Raw genomic sequence first — 12559 nt, 5'->3', positions numbered from 1 at the left:
TTTTTCTTTAATAATTTCCAACTATGTGAAGTTTTAGAAACAAAATAATGTGTTTTTTTTGCAGCGTTTTTTGTTGAATAGAGAAAAAAAGTCAACTCAATTTTTGATAAATAACCTCCTAAAATAAAAGTTGAATCTATATATTCACTAAACATGAAACCAGTAAATATGGCTAGTAATGTGTGCTCCCTTTTTAATAATAATAAACCTCATTAAACCGAGGTATTTAATCTGACAGTCTGTATACCTTCTCTTCTCTTCTCCCTCACTAACTCTTTAAAAAGTCTAGAAAAACCGTAAAATGAATATTACTTCAACAACCTTTAAAAAAAAATAAACATGACTTCAGTTGTATCATTTAATTTATTAAAAAAATCCTTTTTTTGTTATTAAAAAATAGGCAAAATACATTTTTGCAGCATAATCATTGGTTGCCGATTAGACGGGAACTGGGAATTGAATGATTTTTACAGAAAATCAGGAGACCTGTCTATGAGACGAAAGGACTGTAGGCCATCAATAATTAACAAACTGATATTTACAAAGAATGACTGGAGGGAACCATACATGGGCCACTTAAGCAGGCACCCAACCAATATTGTTGGATTTTGTTGGTCATGCAGATTATTGGCAAATAGTATTCATCCATTTGTTTAGCAGATTGCCAGACCAAGTGGATTTGAGGTAAAGTTGGCAGCCCCTTCTCACTCTTACATTTGTCAGTACCCATCTCCAAGTATTGCTAGAAAATATTTTCATTTCCAACACTCCGTGCTGCAAAGAGATTGCAGGATGAACTGTCAAAATGTCCCCCTTAAGGTTAATGAAGAAATAATACAAATATTTGTATGCTATGAAGTACAGGAACAGGTGAAACTATGTTAACAATATCAGTTTTGCTCCAAAGCTTCTGCACCCTCTGCAGATGCCACCCTGGTTTCTCAGGTACTATGCATTGGACTAGATTTCAGTAGACATGCATGGAGGTTAAAAGAGTGGATGGCAATCTAAAAAAATATTCTGTTAGTCCATGCATAGTTCTTAGCAACAGTGATTTAAAGAAGTTCTACTCTTTGAATGGAATGTGACAGTTACTGGATGGCTGAAGGTGTTAGCATACAGAATATCTGTGCTGTGTGTGTGTTTACCATCAGCTTGGAAAAGGTAGACTATAGTTTGCAACCATCAGCATTTCGTCTTTGAGCTTCTGGTACTGAGGAAGTGGAACCGCCCTTCTTCTCAGTCATGTGTTATTGTAGTCCCGATGCTGAATCTTGCCTACAATATATTAAGAGTATGATGGATAATTGCTGAGACAAGAATGAGTTTTGCCTCTTACCCAAACGTAAAAGAGCAAAATTCACAGATAACTTCACTTCTTAAGGAATTTGTATTATTTCTATTTAATTACAGTGGAAAAGAACATTGACTTTGTATAGGATGATACTTAAGTTGTACTCGTGGGAGTACAGGATACTGGATGTTAATGCTCAGGGAAGGATTTAGGCATATACCAGATGCTTTGCTATGTCACTAACATAGAAGATATAAAATGTAAAATTCATACAATAGCAGCATTTTGACAGGGATCAGATGGAACCTAAGGGCCCAAAAGGCTGATATTAACATGTTGGCTTTTAACTATGGAACCATAAATGTTGCCACAGAAAGTAATCTATTCTTTGGTTTTTGTTTAGACCACCATTTATATCAAAACAGAAGTTGAAAATCCATCACTCCACTTTGAAATGTCATAACTGAAACTGGAAATGCTCTATTGCCATAGCAACGCAGATTCATAACTTCTGGAATGCTTGTTGAATCCTCATATTCTACCCACAAGTAGATTTTGTCCTTAGATGAGCCTTGAGACGCATGAAAAGCCTGCCTTATTTTAAAACTCCGCAATTAAAAATGAAAATGCTTGTAGATGCTCTACATGGCCATTGAACAACAAACATATTTTATAGAGTTACTTAACTGGAATGATAACTGTCATATTTGATCCAATAATTCCTTGTACAGGATGAACCAAAATTAGGCAGTAATACAAAAATATTGAGGCATCACTTTAGTCCTTTGGATATTTTAAAACTGCATGCTTTTATATCCAATAACATCTGTGGCTTAGTAAGGCCAGGGACACCATGGATTCTTTCACTTCAATAAGAAAGCATCCTGGCTGGTTGGGTCTTCTGAGGTATGCACCTGTGGCAAAAAAATGTACAAGTTAAGTGCTGGAATTGTTATATTTACAAATGTGTATATATTTATACATACAGTTAAATATGTACAGGGTGCTAATGTTTGTGCCCCTTAGTACTCTAGCACTTGGGTTTGGGCTATTATTAAATGACTCCCAATATGTCAAACAGAGAGATCAGTATCTTCATCAGTGGTCCCCAACCAGTGGCTCGTGAGCAACCTGTTGCTCTCTAAGCCCTTGGATGTTTCTCCCAGTGGCCTCAAAGTTGGTGCCTATTTTTTCATTCTTGACTTGAAGGCAAGTTTTGGTTGCGTAAAAACCAGATCTATTGCCAAACAGAACATCCTGTAGGCTTCCAGTCTTTATAGGGGCTACCAAATAGCCAATAACAGCCCTTTTGTGGCACTCCCCAGGAACATGTTTTATGCTTGTGTTGCTCCCCAAGTCTTTTTACATTTGAATGTGGCTCACTGGTAAAAAAGGTTGGGGATCCCTGATCTACATATATCCCCTGGTAGTAGCCTTCCCACAGAGTCAGTGCTATATCACAGTAATGCAGACAGACTGTTAGCAGTTCAGTTCACAATCTTTATTTTTCACACTCAGAGCCTGTCTCCTCCTACTATTTCCAAAAGCAGCAACATTATGACATCCTTCAAAGGCAATTAACTTATGAAACATATCACACTTTTGCAAATACAAAAAAGCTTGAGCCGGAAACAAAATATGAAGTTTAAATGAGGATGGCTGAAAGGTAACAAAGGGTTAAAGGCCTGCTGCAGTTGGGAACAAATACATGTAAAGTAAAAGCCACAACTGAAAAACTGAGTTTTTAGTTCTAGTTACCTCTATTACAACCTACAGTATGCTGGTATATTACAATGTATTGAATTCTACATTTCATTTTTAACACAACAAAATGGACTGAAAATAGGTTATATGAGATTTTAATCACTGTTTTAATGTTACTATAATAATTGTATGAATTGAATGATCTCCTGTCTGTACTTTGTACAGAACGCAACAAAAGCCTTTTAAATAACTCAGTTTTAAATATCATTCCGTTTGCGTACTCAACAGATAATCCTAAGTAGTAATGAGGTAAATAACAAAAAAACATAGAAATAAAAGTAACCAACTAATAACTCCCTGTAGTTATATTCTGCAGTAATACTGGCCCTTTGGTGTTGCCTTAGTGAGGTCTTAGTGGGGGCCTGATAGAGCTGTTTGTATTTGGGCTAGTATCCATTTTGTCTCTATATATTGTCCTGGATGTCCATATTCTATAATAGGTGGGCATTTTATTTTCATTCAGTCATTTTTAATACTTAATTAAATAATGGACTGCTGGAGAATAAAAGCATAATGATGGATTCATTATTGCTGTGTACTGACATTTCCGATAAAGGTTTTTTAGAAGATGACAGGGTTACCTCACTGTATGAGGGGTTGTTGGTGGTAACATTCTGTGCATGAGCTGTTTCACATATTCTGACAAAGGGTGGCTTGTCCCCTGAAATGTTAAGATGTTGTTTCACAATCTGTGGCTGGAATAAATAGGTTAAACACCATTTCAGGCAGTTTCTGTGTGTGCATTCCTATTTTTACAATTTTGTGGCAAAACTTGATGTCAGTGCCAGGCATCTCAGGAAATTGTGCACAATGTGGGTAGGGTTGCCTTCTGGCCAATATTTTTCCACCCTAGCTGGTAAAACACATGCTGAGGCTGGGGTCAGTACTACAAATTTACTGGCAATGTAGTTGTGGGAACTTTTGTAATATTCTTAAGTTAGCCTCTGACTCTGGGCCACTCAAGCCCCACATCTGCCCCATTTTTACTTATTGATCCTCTTTAATCTGCTCTTAATGCTGCCTTGCGTCATCATTCCGACCCATTTGGTCATGACCCCTACCCTTTGCATCATGGCCCCACCCCCTTTACATCATAGCCTGGCCGGTAAAACATTTTTACATAGGTGGCACTGCTAATCATGGGTCAAATAGAAAGCAAGTGCTGGACCTTGTTGTATTTCTCTAATCTGGTGTTAGATCAGAAAAGGGGAATATTATTCTGCGTGTTTAGAAATCAATATCAGTAAATCATTAATTGCAACGCCGCTCCCCCAGCCCTACCTGTGATAATATTGAGAAAGCAGGAACAAAGGTTTTACCACATAAAAGGCCTGTCAGGTACAGATTTCTACATGTACAGACCTACTCCATAGTGTATTATGTAAAACCATACTCCTCGAACTTCCTTTTGAGTTTTCAAGGAAATACGGTATGTTACATACAGACAATACATGGCTAAATCCCGAATCATGGATTCAGTGCATTCCTACTAGAAAGCAGAATAAGCCAAGAAGGAGTTAGATGGGACATTGCCTCTATTACAAACATGTATGGGCCACATTATTAATTGCTCTGCTCTTTGTATAGATAAGGCACTAAGCATTTGTAATACAACATTGAAAGCCACTTGTACTTTCCCTTTCAACTTACAAGAGTGTTTGGCACAATGTTATATATGTTGGATATAATGGAAGTTATGAATAGAAATAACAAAATGCTTTCAGTATGTGTAACACAAGAGGCCTATGAGTAGCTTATCACCCATGCAATATAAAGGTCTGGGATGCAAACCTAGAATTGAGAAGGAACACGATATAATAAAACATGAGACCGATGGTGTGCTGGGCTTTCCGGAAAGGTTCATCCATAGTGGCAGAAATTTCTCCGATGCAGGTTTAAGGGACTATTTATTTCTAAATATTTAAATATTATGTCACTTTTAGTGAATTAGGGACTCAGACTGCCTCTAAAGCTGTCCATACACGTGGCGATCTGACGATGGTCGCACTAAACATCGTCAGATCCGCCACACACCGTCAGGGCTGAAACAGCAGATAAGGAGGTAGAAACAAAAGGTAAAGGTAAAAGCAAATACATGAAATCAATGATTAATTGTTATAAGCACCTATAAAACCCAGATGGGTTTGTATGAGTTCAATTTATTAGCTTTCTAAAGGATACAAATATAGAAGATTCTATATCCTATCCTAGATTCTATATCCTTCCTATATGTTTAACCCTGTTGTGTCCTATAGAATAGTTATAATAATTGAAGATTTGCAGCATCTGTGCCCACCAATTGGTCACAACAACTTGGAAACAAGTTTTAGGTTTTACGAATGGTATAGGTGTTAGTTAGAATGATATTTTCAGAATTAAAAACAAAGCTTATTTGTTCTGGGCACTATATGCGCATTTTATATAGGTTAATCCCTGTACTCACTCGTTCAAGACTCTGGGCATAGGAACTCTGGGCAATAGGAATTTCTTCTACTCTGTTACCAGCAAATATCCCAGGGGCTCCCATGCAGGCTGGCCACATGCCCCCTCTGTGTCCTCTACAGGCACATAACATTCCTTGGAACCATTCCATGGAGAAAGCCTTATATACTCTGCCACCAACACCCTGCCAAAGGCACACAATCCAATTGTGGATCATTTTCATAACTTTTTGTGGCAAGTTCCTGGAAATGTGGGCATCTATTTTTCTCACATAAACAAGAACATGCTAGAAAAGAATACATGTTGGAAATTTGAATTTACCCAGCACAATGTGGTTATGGCCAGAGTATTCAACCATGGCCTGGGGCCAGGTTTCTGCAGGGACAGTGTCAGTGGCTTATTAAATATGCAGTTGAGGGTAGTTTGGATTAATGATTTGCTATAGGATCCCCTTGGATGGAAGTTCTGCTCCTGATTGCTTCTGTTCTACTACAGACCTAATATTCTTTAACCTTTTCTGTGCTGGGAGTTTCCACACATGCAGGATTGTGTATTGCTGGACAATATGAAATCCTGCATGTAATGTACGGCTCCACCATTCTTTCATATCAGCACTGTGGAAGCTTGAATCTACAACAAGCAAACGGTTAAAACCATTCTTTCTGAATGAAATGCTGGAATTGAAAAGACAAATAAATCTGCAGAGAATAGAAACATTTTAAGAAAGGGTCCCAAGTGTTCAACACTGAAGATAATTTAATGTCCAGTTTGTTGCTTATTCATTTGGATATAAAGCACCAATATCTGACCAGTATAAAGCTGTATAAGGTTCTACATGGCTATATTAGCCAATAATTCTAAATCAGCACAGTTACTAAAGGAGTAGTAAGTACACATTCCTCAATGGCCTAGATCCATTGCATAATCGACAGGAATCAATAAACAGCACCATCAGGTGATTTAAGATTTATTGTAACATTATGGCTTAGACCTCAGACAAACAGTAACATTTCAGGCCACCATTGTTTTTTTTTTCCACTCATTTGAACTTAGCTTGAAAAAAGGCCAATTGCGGCCTGAAATGCAACTGTTTGCTGTTACAATAAAAGCTTTTTAATCTTCATCATTTCATGGTGGTGTTTACACCAAATAACAAGGTTTCGTACGATATTATCGGTGCGTGTATGGCCAGCTTTACACTGAGCAGGAGAAACAATAGCTTGTTCGAATAGCTTGCTTGAAAGCAGTTCTAATGTGTAGCGCTGGCTCCTTCTGAAAGCTCAGAATCACTGTACCAATATTACAACAAAAAAAAACACATTTTAAATGGTAGAGTGAATAATTATTTGCTGTGTAAACAGTGTAATTTAGAAATAAAAAGTACACCATAAAAATCATGGCAGAATCCCTTTAATATGAATGATTATGTTATGGTGCAATAACTATATGTTCTAGTAAGAGCAAACACTGACCCTAATCACTGAGTACTTTCTGTGCAGGTGGTCAGTTTAAAGACAAGAATTTCTATGGGCAAAGCATCAAAACCAAGGAAACTAGGTCATGGAAACAAGGCACAGCTAGCAGATACAGTACATTTTATCTGTAAAAAAGATGTAATTTTTATTTGGTCCCTTCACAACTCAAGGCCCTGCAAAACTCATGAACTGTGCTGGTGGGTCATTGGAAGGGTGGGGAGACATTGGCAAACCTGACTGAGGCAGGACAAGCAAATTAATAATGAGGAGACAGAATATACCCATGTCTCAAATGTGGTTTTGCACTGGGGACACTTGTACAGTAGAGATCTGGGCTGATGGAGACAGAATATACAGAGATCAGAGTGAGAAATCTAAATCCAGAAAAACCACTGGGTGAAAGTAAAACTATATATGTTTATATATAGACAAACTCTCATACTATTAGTTCTTCCTGGCTGCCCATTTACACTGATTAAACCATTTAAGAAGAAAGTTATAATATTGTAGAAATAAAATTCTAAGCAACTTTCCAGTATACATTAATTACACATCTGAACAGTTTTTGGCAATGGCACAGGAAACATTTTGTCACCCAGGGGAAATCCCTGCGACAAAATGGCCAAATATACCTCTAAAATTGCATTTGGCATTGCTTTTAAAGGACATGTAAAGCCTACATTTGCCTACAATGTATATCAGTTGGGCACATCTCCCCCACCCAAATGGCATTATTTGTACTGTATATATCCCCTCCATTTGCTAGCACCATCACATGTTCCTAAAGCAAATAGCAGCTTTCACCCAGTGGCAATTTTTCCTCTGATACATAATCAGATACATTTAAATCTGCAAACAGCATACACACACACACAAACCCTTATTCAGCATACATTTAATCAAGAATACAGGCTCACACAGGCACAACTGTCTCTGATACAAGTTCTGCTTTGTTTGAGCTCTGTAATGGTAAAGCTGAGTTCAGGAGAAAAAAAATGAAGCAGACAGCTAGAGCTGAGTTTCTAGAATCTAGACTGGGGGCATGTTTAGTAATCTGAGCTGAGAACAACTGAGCATGCCCACAAGCCAACAGCCAAAGCAAACTCCTGAGGGGGGGGGCGAGTGGGTTACAGGAGGAGAAGGAAATCTAAGTGATTAAGGAGATGTTGCAGCCTCACTATTAATCTCTGGACAACCAGTGTGGCAGGTATTGAAAGATTTCCAAGAGGCTGTTCACTGATTTCATTTTTGTGTGTGGGGTTTACATGCCCTTTAAATGTCTGTAGATACTACTGAAAGCAGTATCTTTGTGTCCCTTACCACTCTGTAGGTGGTTTCAAATGCAACAATGTATCAGAAGATGGGCTGAGTAACGGACCTATGAAGAACAGTGCAAGGCATTGTGGGAACTGGAGTCTTGACTAGAAGAGTTGGTTCTACTTTCTACTGAATTTCAATAGAACTAGCAGTGAGTGCAGAGAATAGAAAGGGCAAACACTGCTTTCAACAGCAATCACTTGGGTATGCAGTGGGCATGCACGGAGTAAGAACAACTCCAGGGAATATTCAGTAAGGGATTACAGTAGCCTAGAAGTGCCACAGACTAAAGGTATAGGGCCTACCACAACCAAAGATGTATGTAGATTTGGGGAACAGTTTGTAGGCATGTATCTTCCCTGTCTTAGGGATTACCCATTTTATTCAGCTAATTTTCCTTCATGGCCTGGGAACCAGATGTTGTTAATGTAAACACAACACTGGGGTTTTTATCACATTATAATATATAAATCTATAGTCTGGCCTTGTTTGTTGAGAGCCACCAGGGGATCATGGGATAAGAAGACCAAGATTTCACTGCATCGTTGGCATTGCCGATATTCCCATTTGAAGCAAAAATATACAATGCAGATTCAATATGCTGATTCCAATGCTGTAAATTACTTCTCTTTTTACTTGCCTGTAGTAACTGTGCTTATGAAGTTTGCCTTGAACATATATTAAACTAAACTTTGGCAGATAATGAGGGCATAATGCTTATTCTTTCAGCTGGGTTTCTGTTAGTGACAGTGAACATGGCTGAAGGCTGCATTTCCATACACACAGATATCATGCCTGCACTGCTCTGTAATATATGGCACGTGCCGCTGTACTGAGCTCGTCTGTCTGGGCGTGTAAGGGCTGTTGCTCTGAGTAATATTGCTCCTTATACAGAATTCAAGCCAAAGTGTTGTGTAAAGTGGGGGAAGTGCTTGACATATGATAGTGTTCCTGAGGCAATAGTTCTCCCTGTGCTTAGTGCAGGAAAGGTACTGGTATACTCAGGATTGCAGTTAGACTTTAGATTAACCACAGAGAATAATAGCATTATCTTAACACTTCATTTATAAAGAAATAATGAATGTAATTCAAATTGATTTAACTTTTTAATATTTTAGTTAATCCACCACAGAAGTTCAACCTGCCTCTCTGGTTGAACTAGAACTTTCAGCATCCTACCACCAACAGAATGCATTGGTGGAAGTTTGACAACCCACTTTAGACTTTGTGCAATGCTCAGGGCCCCATAATCTCCACCACCAGGTTGGATATCCCCCTCAGTATTTTTGGCATCAATCTCTAGTTGTTCTTTGGCAAAAAGCGAGCAGGTATGTGTATCTGTGATGGACACATCCCAAAAAAAAATGCTTAGGGTAAATGTCTGATACCTCAAAATCCCCCAAATGACAGGCAGCCACATATCCTTGTTTCTTTGTCAGTAGAAATTACTGATGCTTTCCTGACTTGAAGGCAAGTTTTGGTTGCATAAAAACCCAGCATAATGCCAAACCTTCTGTTGGCTGTCAGTCCACATCAGGGCTAATAAATGGCCAATTATTGCTCTTATTGGCACCATCAGGAACCTCTTTCATGCTTGTGTTGCACCCCAACACTTTTTCCATTTGAATGTGGCTCACGAGTATTAAAGGCTGGGGATCCCTGATCTACAGAACAGAAGCCATGATGGCCTCTGGGAAGGGATGTGGCTGTTGGTTAGCAGATTTAATAGGATGAAATAGTGGCTATATTAGAAATGGTGATGATAGCCTTTGGGAAGGGACTGTAGCTTTGGGTTAGCATGTAGCTGTTGTAAAACTGGGGATGATAGTTTCTGGACGTGAGTGTGGGATAGCAGGTATATCAAAGATAGATGGTACATGCAGCAGTAGAGATAATAGCCATTTGGAATGGAAAATGGCTGTGGGATAGCAGGTACAGTAGGGAATGCTGGAACCTAAAGTAGCAGTGGGATAATGTCTTCTGGGAAAAGTCTGTGGTTGTCGAATAGCAGGTATAGTAGGGAGAGATGGTGCCTAGAGTAGCAGTGGGATAATGTCTTCTGGAAAAGGTCTGTGGTTGTGGGATAGCAGGTATAGTAGGGAGAGATGGTGCCTATAGTAGCAGTTGGGATAATAACCTCTGGGAAGGGACTGGGGCTGTGGGATAGCAGGTATAGTAGGGAGAGATGGTGCCTATAGTAGAAGTTGGGATAGTAGCCTCTGGGAAGGGACTGGGGCTGTGGGATAGCAGGTATAGTAGGGAGAGATGGTGCCTATAGTAGCAGTGGGATAATAGCCTCTGGGAAGGGACTGGGGCTGTGGGATAGCAGGTATAGTAGGGAGAGATGGTGCCTATAGTAGAAGTTGGGATAATGTCCTTTGGGAAAGTTCTGTGGTTGTAGGATAGCAGGTATGCAAGATTAATAATTTGATTAATTACTAGGTAGCCAAAACCTATGACCCAACAGAATATATTTTGTAATTACCACACAACACTAAAGATAGCCTTGAAAAATACTTCTGTCCTTCACTCTTAACTTGTTTTGTCGAAAATAGACACTCACCTGAATAATTACACAATAGGAGATGTATGCTTGCATTGAGGTGCTGTGTGGCATCTTTCTTTTTCTAAAGAGGCTGAAATACTGCCAAGTTGTGTAGTCATAGGAACTGTCACTGGTCTCTCAAGGCGGTTTGGTCTAGGTGCTCTGTCTCTTCTTTGTCCTGGACTAGATGCTCTTGAGCCTCTACTTCTGAAACTTCTGGAAATGCGACCAGAAAGTGTTCTGACCAGACCCAAGACGCCATTGTTTTTCTTACTCAGACCAACATCATCAGCTAACTCCTCTGGTGGCACCTCAATGTTACCTGTGTACCAGAACACCCACCAAATAAGACTGAGGAAGATGACAATAGCTCCGGCATAAATAAGAAAGTCATAGAAGAAAACATTTGCAAAGACCCCAATCAGTAGCACAACCAAACCAAAAACATCAAAGGCCACAGCCAGCCAGAAACAGCAGGAGCAGCGGCCAAGCCCTATTCGACTAAGGGCCATTTTGAAGAGTGAAGTGAGGCAGCTATGGAGCAATAAACCATAGGGTGGAGTCCAAGGTTCACAAGCTTGCAGATACCCAGTCCAGTGCGATATGCAGGTGCATTGTACCTGCTGGCTCCTTTATGACTTCACCAGAATAGGATAGTCATTATAGTAAATGATTAACAGTAGATCAGTAGGTAAACCATGGCCATCTGATAAAGCAGAATGTCTCCCTTGCTAAGTCAGGCTTCTCATTACAGTATATTGCTGTAAGGTAGTTGTGAATTAGAGCTGGTTTCCCCAGGGGCTCTATTTACTGGTTATGATTCCTAAAGTTGCTGTCGGGTCTCTAGAGCTCTGCTGTAATCTTCTTGGCATTCACCTTCAATCCAAGAAAGCAGCTGTTCATGTCTTTTTAGGGATTGTCAAGGACATTTTGCCAAAAAAATCTTAGTATTATAAATTGTATCCATTCTCCCACCTCTGCCTGTCTGTCCGTAACAGGGATGTTCTGTTCGGGCAGCTGCTGGTTATTCCAAAGAGAATGCTTTTTGTCCCTAGCGACTGAACACACCTCTGACTGCTGACTGCCCATCTCTCCCTCTGCTCCACCTCTAAGGTAAAGAAGTTGCTTCCTGTTCCCATAAACAAACAAGGCAAAGATTAGACAGGTAACCTGGTGACTATGGAGACAGCTGTAAAACACCTCAGGTGCTTAATCCATAGCAAGCAATGAGAACATAAAGGAGCAGTTCCCTTGGGTATGCTGTGGATATCTTGTCTGCTTGAATACATACACACACCTGAGAACAAATGTACACCGTAAAACACTGCCAGTCTGCTATTTATTCTCTATGCTTAAACTAACATAAAAATTATAAACTAAGATTATTTAAGGACTTTGAAAACACTTTTGGCAAAAATGGTTTAAATTAGATATGTGTTGTAGATTGTAAATTGCTATCTGTCTACAGGTGTCTTGAATTCAACATTTCCAGTTTCCCTTTTTATCTATGCCACACTGTGTGTATACTGGCAGCGTGACTTACAGCAAGTAAAGGTTTGTGTTTGTGTAATTCACAAAGAGGGCCATCACTTTTGCCCCTACTTTGCAAATCTGAGCCTGGGATCAAGACATAGATTGACTAACAAGCACTTTCAGACTTTCATCAACTCTGTGCCTCAGAGTTATATTCAGAGCTGCCCTAGTATCTAACAGCAGGCTAAG

The 12559-nt window shown here is 39.3% G+C and overlaps 1 long non-coding RNA gene across 1 annotated transcript; it reads right to left on the bottom strand.

Moving 5' to 3' along the window:
• Positions 1–344: 344 nt before the first annotated feature.
• Positions 345–11917, bottom strand: LOC100487502. Its single transcript, XR_001170422.3, has 2 exons — positions 10856–11917; positions 345–2208 (listed from the first exon to the last, which is right to left on the bottom strand). It is a non-coding gene; the product is annotated as an uncharacterized LOC100487502 (long non-coding RNA).
• Between the last annotated feature and the right edge of the window lie 642 nt (positions 11918–12559).

Source organism: Xenopus tropicalis, chromosome 4 (assembly GCF_000004195.4).
Source record: "Xenopus tropicalis strain Nigerian chromosome 4, UCB_Xtro_10.0, whole genome shotgun sequence".
Lineage (NCBI taxonomy): Eukaryota > Metazoa > Chordata > Amphibia > Anura > Pipidae > Xenopus > Xenopus tropicalis.
Note: the sequence above shows the minus strand (reverse complement) of the source record. Positions and strands in the feature narration are given on the sequence as shown.